The following is a 13,080-nucleotide window of genomic DNA, read 5'->3' as shown; positions in this document are numbered from 1 at the left end:
TTCTCTGTGAGTCTTGAATTTTGTTGAGTTTTCTCAAAACAGCCATTTCGTATTCTCTGTCTGAAAGGTAACTGGTGCTTTATTTAGTTCATTTGGTGAGGTCGTATTTTCCTACATGGTCTTGATGGTTGTGGATGTTTGTCAGTGTTGGGGAATTGAAGAGTTAGGTATTTATTGAGGTCTTTTCAGTCTGTGCTTGTTTGTACCCATTCTTATTTGGAAGGCTTTCCAGGTATTAAAGACCACTTTGGTGTTGTGACCTAAGTCTTTGGTCACTGCAGTTTATTTGCCTTAGGGGTCACCCCAAGCCCAGCAATGCTATGGCTCTTTCAGCCTCCTAGAGGGACCTCCTTGGTGGTCTTGCATAAGATTCAGAAAAATTATGTGGACCACCAGGCAGAATCTCTTGTTCTTTTTCCTTACTTTCTCCCAAAGAGTCTCTCTGTGCTGGGCTGCCTGGAGCTGGAGGAGGGATAATACAAGCACTCCTGTGGCCATCACCAATGGAACTGTGCTGTGTGGCGTGAGATGTGAAGCCAGCATAGCAATTGGTCTTATCCCAGGATCATGGTAAACACTGGCTGGCTACCACCAATGTTCGTTCAAGGGCCTAGGGCTCTACCATCGGTACGTGGTGAAGCCAACCAGGCTTGTGTCCTTCCCTTCAAGGTGATGATTTCCCCTTTGTCTTCAGCAGGCCCAGAGGTGCTGTCTGGGAGCCAGGGCTTGGAGTCAGAAACCTTAGAAATCTACATGATGCTCTATTCTACTGTGGCTGAGTTAAGCTGGCATCCAAGCCACAAGACAAAGTCCTTCTGACTCTTCCTTCCCCTTTCCACAAGCAGGAGTTTCTCCCTATGGCCACCACCACCCTAGACCAATGGCAAGTACTGCCTGGCTACTGCTGATGTTCATTAAAGGCCCAGGGTCTCTTCAGTCAGTTTATGGTGAAGGTTGCCAGGTCTGGGACTCTCCCTTCAGGGCAGTAGACTCCCCTCTGGCCCAGGACAGTTTTAGAAATGCTGTTTAAGAGCCAAGCTAGGAATTTGCAACCCCAAGAGCTTGTTTGATGCTCTATCTCACTGCGGCCAAACTGGTACCTGAGCTCATTTTTGGTTCTTATGAAGGTGCTTTTTTGTTTGGATAGTTGTGCAGGTTGGTGTTGCTGTGGGGAAGACAATCAATTAAGGATTCTGTTTGGCTCTGCCTCTTTTCTCTATTTCTTTAAATACAGGATTGATGGCTATCCCTCCTACTTTTAGTTTGCCCCAAACCACTTTTATTTCATATTAATTTTTGAAGAATATTTTCTCAAGGTTCAGAATTCTAGGTTGGCCATTATTTATTTGCTTTTTTTCCTGGCATAATTGAAAATCATTCCATTGTCCTCAAACTCCTGTCATTTCTGTGGCAAAATCAAATACCCATCTTATTGTTTATTCTTTGAAAGTAATGTATCTTTACCTTCTAGTCATTCTTAATATCTTAATTTCTCTCTGTGTCTCTCTCTCCTGCCAAGAGTCTTACAATGATGTGTCTAAGTGTACTTTCCTTTGACTTTGTTTCTTTTAAGTATTAGTAGTGCATGTAGAATTTGTGGGTTTATCTTTCATCACTTTGAAAAAATTTTGACTGTTATCTTTTCCCATATTGCTTCTGTCTCATCCTCTTTTTTGCTCTCCAACTTCATGTATGTGGGAGCATTCTCACCATTTCCCACATTTCTTTAACAACCTTTTCTGTGTTTCTCTATCTTCTTTTTTCTTTATGTACTTCAATTTGGATTTTCTATTGACTTATATTTCTGTTTCCTAAGGCTGTGTTTTTTTTCTCTTTGAACTTTAGTCATATTTTCTACTGCTCTTTGAGTTCACCTTTGTGAATTCATCCAGTGTGTTCTGAATTTTGAGATATTACATTTTTAATTCTAGCATTAATTTCTTTTTAATTCTTCCTAATATGTTACAATATATTGATGAATGTATGTTGATATTATCTTTCTCCAGAGAGAATTTATCTCCTTTCAATTGGACATAAAGTGGTGGCTGATTACCTTAATAAAATCGGGAACCATGCCGAGTCACTACTAAGTTGCTATTGTTCACTACTAAAAGGGAACTTAAATAAGTATTTTAATCAAACTTGTGCACTTAATGTATTTATTAATGAAGAAAATACCACTTAAGTAAGATATAAAGAAATATACTGAATATTTCAGTATACATTGATGTATTTTTATTTAATCTTAGACACATTCACTGTCCGTATAACTTGGGGTTTCCTATCATGTTAAATAGTAATGGATTTATATCCACTTAGAATACTCATTTATGCATCAATTCAATCAGATATATATTGAGCATTAGTTTCATGTGCTCCTCAAGGCACTCAAAGTTTAGAGAAGGAAGTGACATACCCATATTATAATTCAGGGTAAAATTCAGTTGGTGCCAAAAAGCAGAACTTTCAACTGTTTTCCTTTTCCCAATCATTGGAATTTGACGTGAACATACATATGATAAAATATAAGATACTGGTAACTCCACAGTATCTGACTGTCAGTCTACCATTGCTCTTGCACTCAAGAGAGCATATTGGATAACAAATGTTGCAGAGGCATTTGGAGATGCTGCTTATCTCATAAAGGCTATCTCTCCTTTGACAATGGCCTAAGAAAATAAAGAGGGATCTCCAGGGGTCATGTCTGTGCTATATATTTCTAGGTGTCTTCTCTCTGCTCTCTGGTTGAAGCCAGTCTGCAGTAAGAAAGAAGGAAGTCAAAGAGGTCAGCATGCAAAGAGAAGGAGAGGGTGCTGGCAGAGTTTGAGTCCCTAGTTCCCACAGTTACACAAGACAGCCCAGTGTGATGGTTTAGAAACATGTCTGAAAATTATTTTGATGCCCTTCCTTCTGAGAGGTAGGGTATATTTCCTTTCCCCTTTTATCTGAATAGACTTTGTTTTGCTTGTAACCAAAACAGTACAGCTGATGGGACATTATGAGTCTTCCAATAACAAGTCATAAAAGATGATACAACTTCAACTTTGTTAGCTGGAAAAATTGCATGGAGCCCTGATCCACCATGTAAGATGCTCCATTATTGTGAGATTCGCATGCTGTGAGGAAGTTCAGGCCATATGTAGAGGCCACGTGTAGATGCTCTGGTTGATAGCCCCAGCTGAGGTCCGAGATGACAGTTAACATCAGCCACCCAGGCATGTGAATGAATAAATCTTTAGATGATTCCAGCCCCCAACCAGTGAGTCACCGTCAGCCACTGAATCTTCTCAGATGAGACCCCAGACATCATGGAGCAGAGCCATTCCCATTGTGTCCTGTGCAAATTCCCAACCCATATAATTCATAAGCATGACAAAATGGTTGATAAAGTGGTTGCTTTAACCTACCAGGTTTGGGGATAATATGTTACACAGTAATGGTAACTGGACTATTCAATAACCTTCAAATAAATCCTTTTTTTGGCTTAAGCTAGTACGAGTGAAATTATTGTCTTTTCCAACCAACAAGACCTGATTAATAGAGCAGGGGAGTGAAAATGATGTTATTGTGGAAATAACCCTGGTCTCTTTTGAGTTAAGAAAATATATATTTTAATGCTTAGGTATTTTAATACCAACTACAAAATACTTTCTACTTCTCTGATAACTAATAGTGCCTAGTGGCAAATGGTGACACAATTTGAGAACCATTGCCTTAAAGAAGAGACAAAGAGGGATAGTTCTGTGGGAGAGTGAAGAAGGGGAAGGGGGATCACATCCTGTAGGTCTGGTAGAGCGCTATATGTTTGTTGTCTAAGCAGTTAAAGCACCAAGTTCTTGCCACATGCTAGCTTAGCTTCGTGTTCAGGCTCATTCTTCTGCCCTGCCTTACTGGTTCCAACTCTCCAAGGGGCTTTGTTTCCAGGAGGCTTGAGAGTCCTGCTTGTGTGCCCTGGCACGGGGAAGACCTTTGCTTTCCTGCTGTCACTGCTTTTCTAAATAGTCTGCTCCTTGCATGTAGCTCCCATTGCCTAGATGGTTTACAAATTGTTCTTTTAGCTCTCATCCTTTCTTGTCCAGAAAATATGACATAAAGGAAAAAAAATCAGGCTGTATCTCTTTTCGCTGTACAATCCTGTCTCCAACACTTGATGGTCTCCTCCAAACAAGATAGATTTCTTAGAGAATGTATGGTTAGTTACCCACTAGGCACATTTGAGTCCCTCCAGTGACAGAACTCTTTGCATGGACTGCTCAGGATAACCAATTAAATTATCTGTAGAGAACCGTAAATTTTTCCAAAGCCAGAGTCCATTGTAATGTTTTCTTTCTGATCTTGATAAAAACATTTTCTCTCTTTATAGTCAGCCTCTGAACCTGATAGCATAGTAGCTGTTGCCCAGCCTTCACTGTGTCCCTGCCCTGCCCTGCAGGCAGTAAGAGGGTGCCAGCTTGGCCTTCCTTCTTAAGACCCCCAACCCACTGCGCTGCTATCATCGTGGTTTCTTTCCTCATAATTTTCATAACTTGTATCTTCAAATCTCACTTCTAGCATTGATATATATATATTATATATATATATATATTTAAATTTGAGACAGGATCTTGGTCTGTCACCCCAGTTGGAGTGTAGTGGCATAATCATGGCTCACTGCAGCCTTGACCTGCCAGGCTTAAGTGATCCTCCCACCTCGGCCTCCTGAGTAGCTGGTCCTACCGGTGTGTGTCATCATGCCCACTTAATATCAATTTTGTGTCAACCCATTTCTCCTCCATTTTATCAATTGTCCTTTTATTTTTCATTTCTAAAATGTTTTCTGGGCCCCTGTGTCCTGCTCCAAACTTCTCAGGGAGGTGAACCCACTGATATCAAGGGTATATTCTGGCCAAAGATTTAGATAAGTTTGAGTAAACAACGTGACAACCTGTGACTGGGTGAAACACACACACACACACACACACACACACACACACACACACACTCTCTTACTATTTAGCACTAAAGCTGGTTGGTGGCATACTTATCTCTGAGGCAGATGGATTTTCAGTTTAGGAAATGACTTCAGTGGTCCTGGATGGATTTCACTGGTCAACGGGGTAAAGTCTGTGGAGGAGGTGCAGAGCAATGAATCTTCTCTTATCTGGAGGTTTCTTCAGGCTTGCAGACTCTTTCAGGCTCTGGACTATGGAAACAAATCAAGCCTTGGCATAGGCTGCCAGATCCACACAAATGCCAGTGGTGAGGATGGCATTCAGAACATACCAGAGACCTGTGCCCCCCAAATTCTAAGGGCTCAGGGCCCCAACATGTGGGCACTGGGTGGGACTGAGCTCACATACCTGGGGAAACAAGAGGTGGGGCAGGTGGTTTGGTAAGTTCTTGAAGGTACCTGAGAACAACAGGACTGGTGAAAAAATGTGGAAGGGCTCTGAAGGTGGGACACACTCAGTAGGAAAGAGGGTTTATTGAAGGGCCTCAGCTACTGGAGCAGACAAGGATGAGGAGCAGAGGAAAGGGATCAGGACATGGGAGGGGAGAGAAGAATCTGGGTCAGGGGACAGGAATTCACTGAGGGTTGCTTAGTGGCTTTCCACTGCTAGTCAAGAGGATGGCTCTCTGGAATTCTGACTGCTCATAGAACTGTTTCACCTTTCCCAATGAGGGCCTTTATTTTTGCCCAGGGTATTTCCCCCACCCCCAGCATAAAGAAAAGAGATAACCAGGGCAGGGAGATAGCCATGGCTCAAGTTCATGCATCATGATTTGCAAAGTTCCTTCATATTGTATCATCACAAACTCCTCTCAAAGGATGGAGGGTGCAGGCAATTATCCCCAACTCACAGGAGAGGAAATGTGTCTTGGCTTCTCAAAATAAGTTAGTGTGAGTCCCTAAAATCTTTGATTTAGCTTTGATTAAAATTAAGGTTTTAGAGAGAGAGTAAGATGGTTGACTAGACATAGCCAGGTGGAACAGCTGGCAATGAGGAACAAAGAAGACTGGTGTACTCCTAAAGATCTTCTGAAAGAAGGCACAAAGAGTGGACAGAGGGAAGACACAGAAGCTGGGCTGAAGTGGGAGGACACTGGGAATCCTGCACAGGGCTATCATGCATGGGGACTCATCCCTGGCCCCCAGTGACTCTGGGGGAACAAGTGAGTTGAACTGGTAAGGACCAACTCACTCTCACCACAGGCCACTGGAATTCTGGCAGGAGGAGGCCCCTAGACCACCATGGACACTCGAGTTGGCAGGGAAAGCTGGTTAGAGAAGTGGTAGGGGCAGCAAGCCAGCTGATGTAGAGCCCAGAGGGTTTGGTGTGGGAGTGTCTGTAGTGGAGCATGGCCAGGGATGCCCATCCCCTAGGCTCAACTTTAGTCCTAGGGGAGCTGTTGGACCTGAATTCTGCAGGGTGGTCTTGCCTATCAGATGGGACCAGTCCAACCTGAACACCTCTTTGTTTACTGGCCTCTCCCAGGCTGTGCCTACTTGCGAGGCAGCCTTGGGTGCCTTGGTGGTCCACATCATAGCTTCTATGTTGGTGGACCATGCCTGGCCAGCATACAGCTCCAGTGGGGTGGCCCCCATGGCCATGCATCAGCCTGCCCACTCCTTCCTCACACTGCAGCTTCCTCGGGACCAATGGCAATCCTCCACATTGCCTTGCTGGCACATGTGTGAACAGGTGAGTTTTGCTTTCCTTGTCTTGCCAGCATGCATGTGTCATGCACCCTGCCCTGACAGTGCTACAGTGGGAGTGCAGCCCACCTCCCTTCCCTCACCACTGCCATTGCAATTGGAGCCTTGGTGGGCACAGAGTCAACCAACCCTGCCCACACCAGTGCCCTGCCCTTGTGCCAACACTGCTGCAAAAGTGAAACTAGGCATGGAGAACACAGACCCTCCTTCACCCTGAGTGAGACCAATTCTGCCTTCAGCTCACAGAGAATGCACACAGACCTGTGTCTGCCAATGGCTCACCCCCATGCCAACACCACTACCAGCATGACTACACACACAGTTGCCAGAAGGGGCCCCCTGCCCTCCCGAGCTGTGTTGCTTCTGCCACTGTGGTGAACATCCACATGAAGGCAGGCACCCTGGCACCTGCTAGCACCCTACTGCAGCCAATGAGCATGCACCTTGCCATGTGGCCGCTGCCACTGCTGCTGGCATGTGCAAACGAGGATAGATCCTGATGTCACTGCACTACAAAACACTTTGACTGACACCATCATAGTCCCACCAGGGCAGTGGATTCCTAACTTCGAGGGCTGGAAAACAAAGTTGGGGCCCCATAAAAGACCCCAGAGTTAGAGCACACAGTCCAGGAGTTGGGAGCTGAGCACTGGCCCCCTAAAATCTTCCAAAAGTAAAGCCAGTTGGCTGAATCCACCTTATAACACAATTAAACCCTCAAGGTCATCAAATAGGTTAAAGAAAAAAGAACTCATTCAAAGGTCAGCAACTTCAAAGATTAAACGAACATAAGCCCATAAAGATGAGAAAGAACCAGTGCAAAAACCTTGGCAGCAAAAAGCCAAGGTGCCTTCTTTTCTCCAAATGACTATACCATCTCCCCGGCAAGGGTTTTGAAGTGGGGTGAGATGACTGAAATGACAGAAATCGAATTCCAAATATGGATAGGAACAAAGATCATTGAGATGCAGGACTATGTGAAACCCAATCCAAGGAAGCTAAGAATCACAATGAAACAATGCAGGAGTTGACAGACAAAATAGCCTGTATAGAAAAAAATGTAATAGATCTGATAGAGCTGGAAAACACACTACAAAAATTTTATAATGCAATCACAAGTATTAGTTGCAGAATAAACCAAGCAGAGGAAAGAATCTCAGAGCTTGAAGACTGGCTTTCTGAAATAAGACAGTCAGACAAGAATAGAGAAAAAGAATGAAAAGGAATGAACAAACCTCTGAGAAATGTGGGATTACATAAAGAGACCAAATCTATGACCCAGGGGTGTCCCTGAAAGAGATGGGGAGAGTGTAATCAACTTGGAAAACATATTAGGTTGATGCAAAAGTAATTGTGTCTTTTGCCATTACTTTCAATGACAAAAATTGCAGTTACCTTTGCACCAAACTAATATTTCAGGGTGTCAACCATAAGAACTTCCCCAACCTAGTTAGAGAGGCCAACATTCAAATTTAGGAAATGCGGAGAACCCCAGTAAGATACTTCAAAGGAGATAATCCCCAAGAGACATAATCATCAGATTATCTGAGGTTGGAATGAAAGAAAAAATGTTAAAGCCAGCTTGAGAGGAAGGTCAGGTCACCTACAAAAGGAAACACATCAGACTAACAGTGGACCTCTCAGCAGAAACCCTGCAAACCTGAAGAGATTGGGGGCCAATATTCAACATTCATAAAGTAAAGAAATTCTAACCCAGAATTTCATATTCGGCCAAACTAAGCTTCATAAGCAAAAAAGAAATAAGATCTTTTTCAGACAAACAGATGCTGAGGGAATCTGTTACCACCAGATCTGCCTTACAACAGCTCTCAAAAGAAGCATTGGATATGGAAAGATTGTTATCAGCCACTACAAAAACTCACTGACATTATAAAGCAACCACATAAACATGTATGCATAATAACCAGCTAACATCATGATGACAGGATCAAATCCATACATATCAATACTAATCTTGAATGTAAATGAGTTAAATGGCACAATTAAAGGGCACAGAGTGGCAAGCTGGATAAAGAACCAATACCCATTGGTATGCTGTCTTCCAGAGACCATCTCACATGCAATGAAACCCACAAGCTCAAAATAAAGGGATGGAGAAAAATCTACCAAGCAAATGGAAAGCAGAAAACAACAGGGTGCAATCCTAATTTCAGACAAAACAGACTTTAAACCAAAAAACATCAGAAAAGGCAAATAAAGGCATTACATAATGGTAAAGGGTTCAATTGAACAAGAAGACTTAACTATCCTAAATATGTGTGTAGTCAACACAAGAGCACCCAGATTCATAAATCAAGTTCTTAGAGACCTACAAAGTGACTTAGATTCCCACACAATAACAGTGAGAGACTTTAACACCCTACTGACAGTATTAGACAGATCACTGAGGCAGATAATTAACATATATTCAGGACCTGAACTCAGTACTGAATCAAATGGACCTGACAGACATCTATAGAACTCTCCATCCCAAAACAACAAAATACACATTCTTCTCATTGCCATATGGCACATACTCTAAAATTGATCAAATAGTCAGACATAAAACACTCAGCAAGTGCAAAAGAACTGAAATCTGAACAACCAATCTCTTGGATCACAGTGCAATCAAATTAGAAATCAAGACTAAGAAACTCACTGAAAACTATACAATTACATGGAAATTGAATAACCTGCTCCTGAATGACTTTTGGATAAATAATGAAATGAAGGCAGAAATCAAGATGTTCTTTGAAATGAATAAGAACAAAGATACAACATACTAGAATCTCTGGGACACAGCTAAGGCAGTGTTAAACGGGAAATTTATAGCAATAAATGCCCACATCAAAAGCTAAAAAGATCTCAATTTAACAATCCAAAATTACAACTAAAAGAACTAGAGAACCAAGAGCAAACCAATCCCAAAGCTAGCAGAAGACAAGAAATAACCAAAATCAGAGCTGAACTGAAGGAGATTGAGACAGGAAAAAACATTCAAATGATCAATGAATCCAGGACTTTCTTTTGAAAAAAATTAATAAAATAGATAGACTATTAGCTAGACTAATAAAGAAGAAAAGAGAGAAGATCCAAATAAACAAAATCAGAAATGACAAAGGAGGTATTACCCTGACCCCACGGAAATACAAATAACCATCAGAATATTATAAACACTTCTATACACAAAAACTAGAAAATCTAGAAGAAATGGATAAATTCCTTGATACATACACCCTCCTAAGACTGAACTGGAAAGAAATTGAATCCCTAAATAGACCAATAATGAGCTCCAAAATGGAGTCAGTAATAAATAGCGTACCAACCAAAAAAAGCCCAAGACCAGACGGATTCATAGCCAAATTCTGTCAGATGTACAAAGACATGCTGGCACCATTCCTGCTGAAATTATTCCAAAAAACTGAGGAGGAGGGACTTCTCCCTAACTCATTCTATGAAACCAGCATCATCCTGATACCAAAACCTGGCAGAGACACAATAAAAAAAGAAAACTTCAGGTCAACATCCTTGATGAATGTCGACGCAAAAATCCTCAACAAAACACTGGCAAACTGAATCCAGCAGTACACCAAAAAGCTTATCCACTATGGTCAAGTAGGTTTTATCCCTGGGGTGCATGGTTGGTTCAACATGCACAAATCAATAAATGTGATTCATTACATACACAGAAATAAAGACAAAAATCACATGATTTTCTTAATAGATGCAGAAAATGCTTTTGACATGGAAGAAAACATTTGCAAACTATGTATCTGACAAAGATCTAATATCCAGCATCTATAAAAATGTAAATTTATAAGAAAAAACAAATAGGCACCTTAAAAAGTGGGCAAAGGACATGAGCAGACAATTTTCAAAAGGAGATATACATGCAGCCAACATGTATATGAAAAAAAGCTCAGCATCACTTATCAATCATTAGAGAAATGCAAATCAAAACTGTAATAAGATACCATGTCATACCAGTCAGAATGCCTATTATGAAAAAGTAAAAAATAACAGATGCTGGTGAGGTTGCAGAGAAAAAGGAATGCTTATACACTGTTGGTGGGAATGTTCAACCATTGTGGAAGATAGTGTGATGATTCCTCAAAGATCTAGAAGCAGAAATACCAATTGATCCAGCAATCCCATTACTGGGTATATACCCAAAGGACTATAAGTTATTCTATCATAAAGACACATGCATGGTATATTCATTGCAGCACTACTCACAATAGCAAAGACATGGAATCAACCTAAATGCCCGTCAATGATAGATTGTATAAACAAAGTGTGGTACATATACACCACGGGATACTGTGCAGCCATTAAAAAAAAGAATGAAATCATGTCCTTTTCAGGAACGTGGATGGAGCTGGAGGCCATTATCGTTAGGAAACTCAGGCAGGAACAGAAAACCAAATACTGCATGTTCTCACTTATAAGTGGGAGCTAAATGATGAAAACACATGGACATATAGAGGGGAATAACACACACTAGGGCCTATTGGAGGGTGGGAGAAGGAAAGGATCAGGAAAAATAACTAATGGACACCAGGCTTAATACCTGGGTGATAAAAAATCTTTACAATGAACCCCCATGACACAAGTTTAACCATATAACAAACCTGCACATGTGCCCCTGAACTTAAAATAAAAGTTTTTAAAAAATTAGCTGGCAGTGGTGGCATGCGACTGTGGTCCTAGCTACTCAGGAGGCTAAGGTTGCAGTGAGCCAAGATAGTGCCACTGCACTCCTGCCTGAATGACAGAGCGAAAGCTTGTCTCCAGCAACAACAACAACAACAACAAACACTATTTTACCACATTCTCCAGAAAACCATGACTTTTGGCAGGTAAATAATATCTAACAGCTGTGTTAACAGGTTATTAAGGAAGAATATACTTCTTTTGCATGTTTACTAGTCACTTCTTATTTTGCAAATTATCAAGACATTTGACTGCTTACCTGTTTGAGACTTACTGTTTATTTTATTCATTTACATAAGTTTACCATAGATATATAATACCTCCTTTTTGTCAGTGATATTTATTGCAAATAATATTCCTAATTTGTTGTTGGATTATTAATTGTGAGATTTTATTTTTAAATACAAATTTTGAAATACATATGTGATAAAATCTTTGACCTTTTGTGATTTTTGTCTTTTGTTTTTACCTTAAGAAGTTCTTCCCCAAATAATGAAGTCAATAAATAATCACTTATTTCAAAAAAAATTAAGTTTTGCCAATAGACAGAATTTTTTAGTAGGAACTTTGAAAACATGAGACGCTCTTGATACAAGTGTTTTTGAAAATGCAAGTCAATGGATAAACTTCAACTCTTCATTCAGAAAGAAAGGTAAGAAACTTAGTGAATAGTTATATACCAGTTACCAAAATTTTTAGTTAACATGTCCTTATTCTGTATCTTGTCATAAAATTGAGTTTTAAAATAAGTTTACTGAAAGAGGCAAAGATAGATTTCCTACCATATTATAAGGTTTCTTCGATAGTTCCAAGCCCTGCTAACTTGTAACTGGTAACCTTGAAAAAAATACATTCATTTAGAATGTTAGAACATTTACTGTAAAATATTAAATTTGTTTCTTTAAAGTTGTAATTTAAGATTGCTACAGGAAGTTGATTTTTTTTTTTTACCAACCTTATGATAACCTGTGACCATGACCTTATTGATCAAATTATAATGAACTCAACCAGTATAAAAGACTCCCTTAGAATCAGGAATGCTTCTAAGGGCTTTGTCTTTGAAAACATTATCTTACAAGTTAAAAATAAGAATGTCTGATAGGTTAATTTTTAAAAACATACATAAACTTCTTTTTCTATAACCTCATGATACTTCCCACCTCTGGGTCTGAGGAGTTTGGCTTCCTCCCTCTTTCCTGGATCATTTTTACATGGCTTTAGGATCACCAAGGGCATGTTTTCTCCAGGAAGTTTTCCCTGATCTCCATCCCAGGAGGCCAAGGGGCCTACCTCTGCATTCCCACAGCATCCTGAGCTTGTCTTTTTCATTGTGCTTATATTTGTTACGATTGAGATGGGCTATTTACTTGGATGTTTCCCACCTCATTGTGAGACTCCAAAGGATGGCAACAGCGTCCTCATCATCTTCACATCCTGTGCACAATGTCAGATGGTCAAAATATTCATTAAACTGCAATGGGAGCAGAATCAGGACATTCTGGTACAGTGATCTTTCCATTCCCACCCCAACCTGTCTCTTGAATTCACAGCCCCTGGTGCAGAAGTGTGTGTGTGTGTGTGTGTGTGTGGATGTGTGTGTGGATGTGTGTGTGGATGTGTATGAGAGAGAGTGAGAGAGAGAAATGGAGGAGGCAGGAGGAAGGAAGAAA

This window comes from Pongo abelii, chromosome 2, assembly GCF_028885655.2.
Source record: "Pongo abelii isolate AG06213 chromosome 2, NHGRI_mPonAbe1-v2.0_pri, whole genome shotgun sequence".
NCBI classification, from domain to species: Eukaryota; Metazoa; Chordata; class Mammalia; order Primates; family Hominidae; genus Pongo; species Pongo abelii.
Note: the sequence above shows the minus strand (reverse complement) of the source record.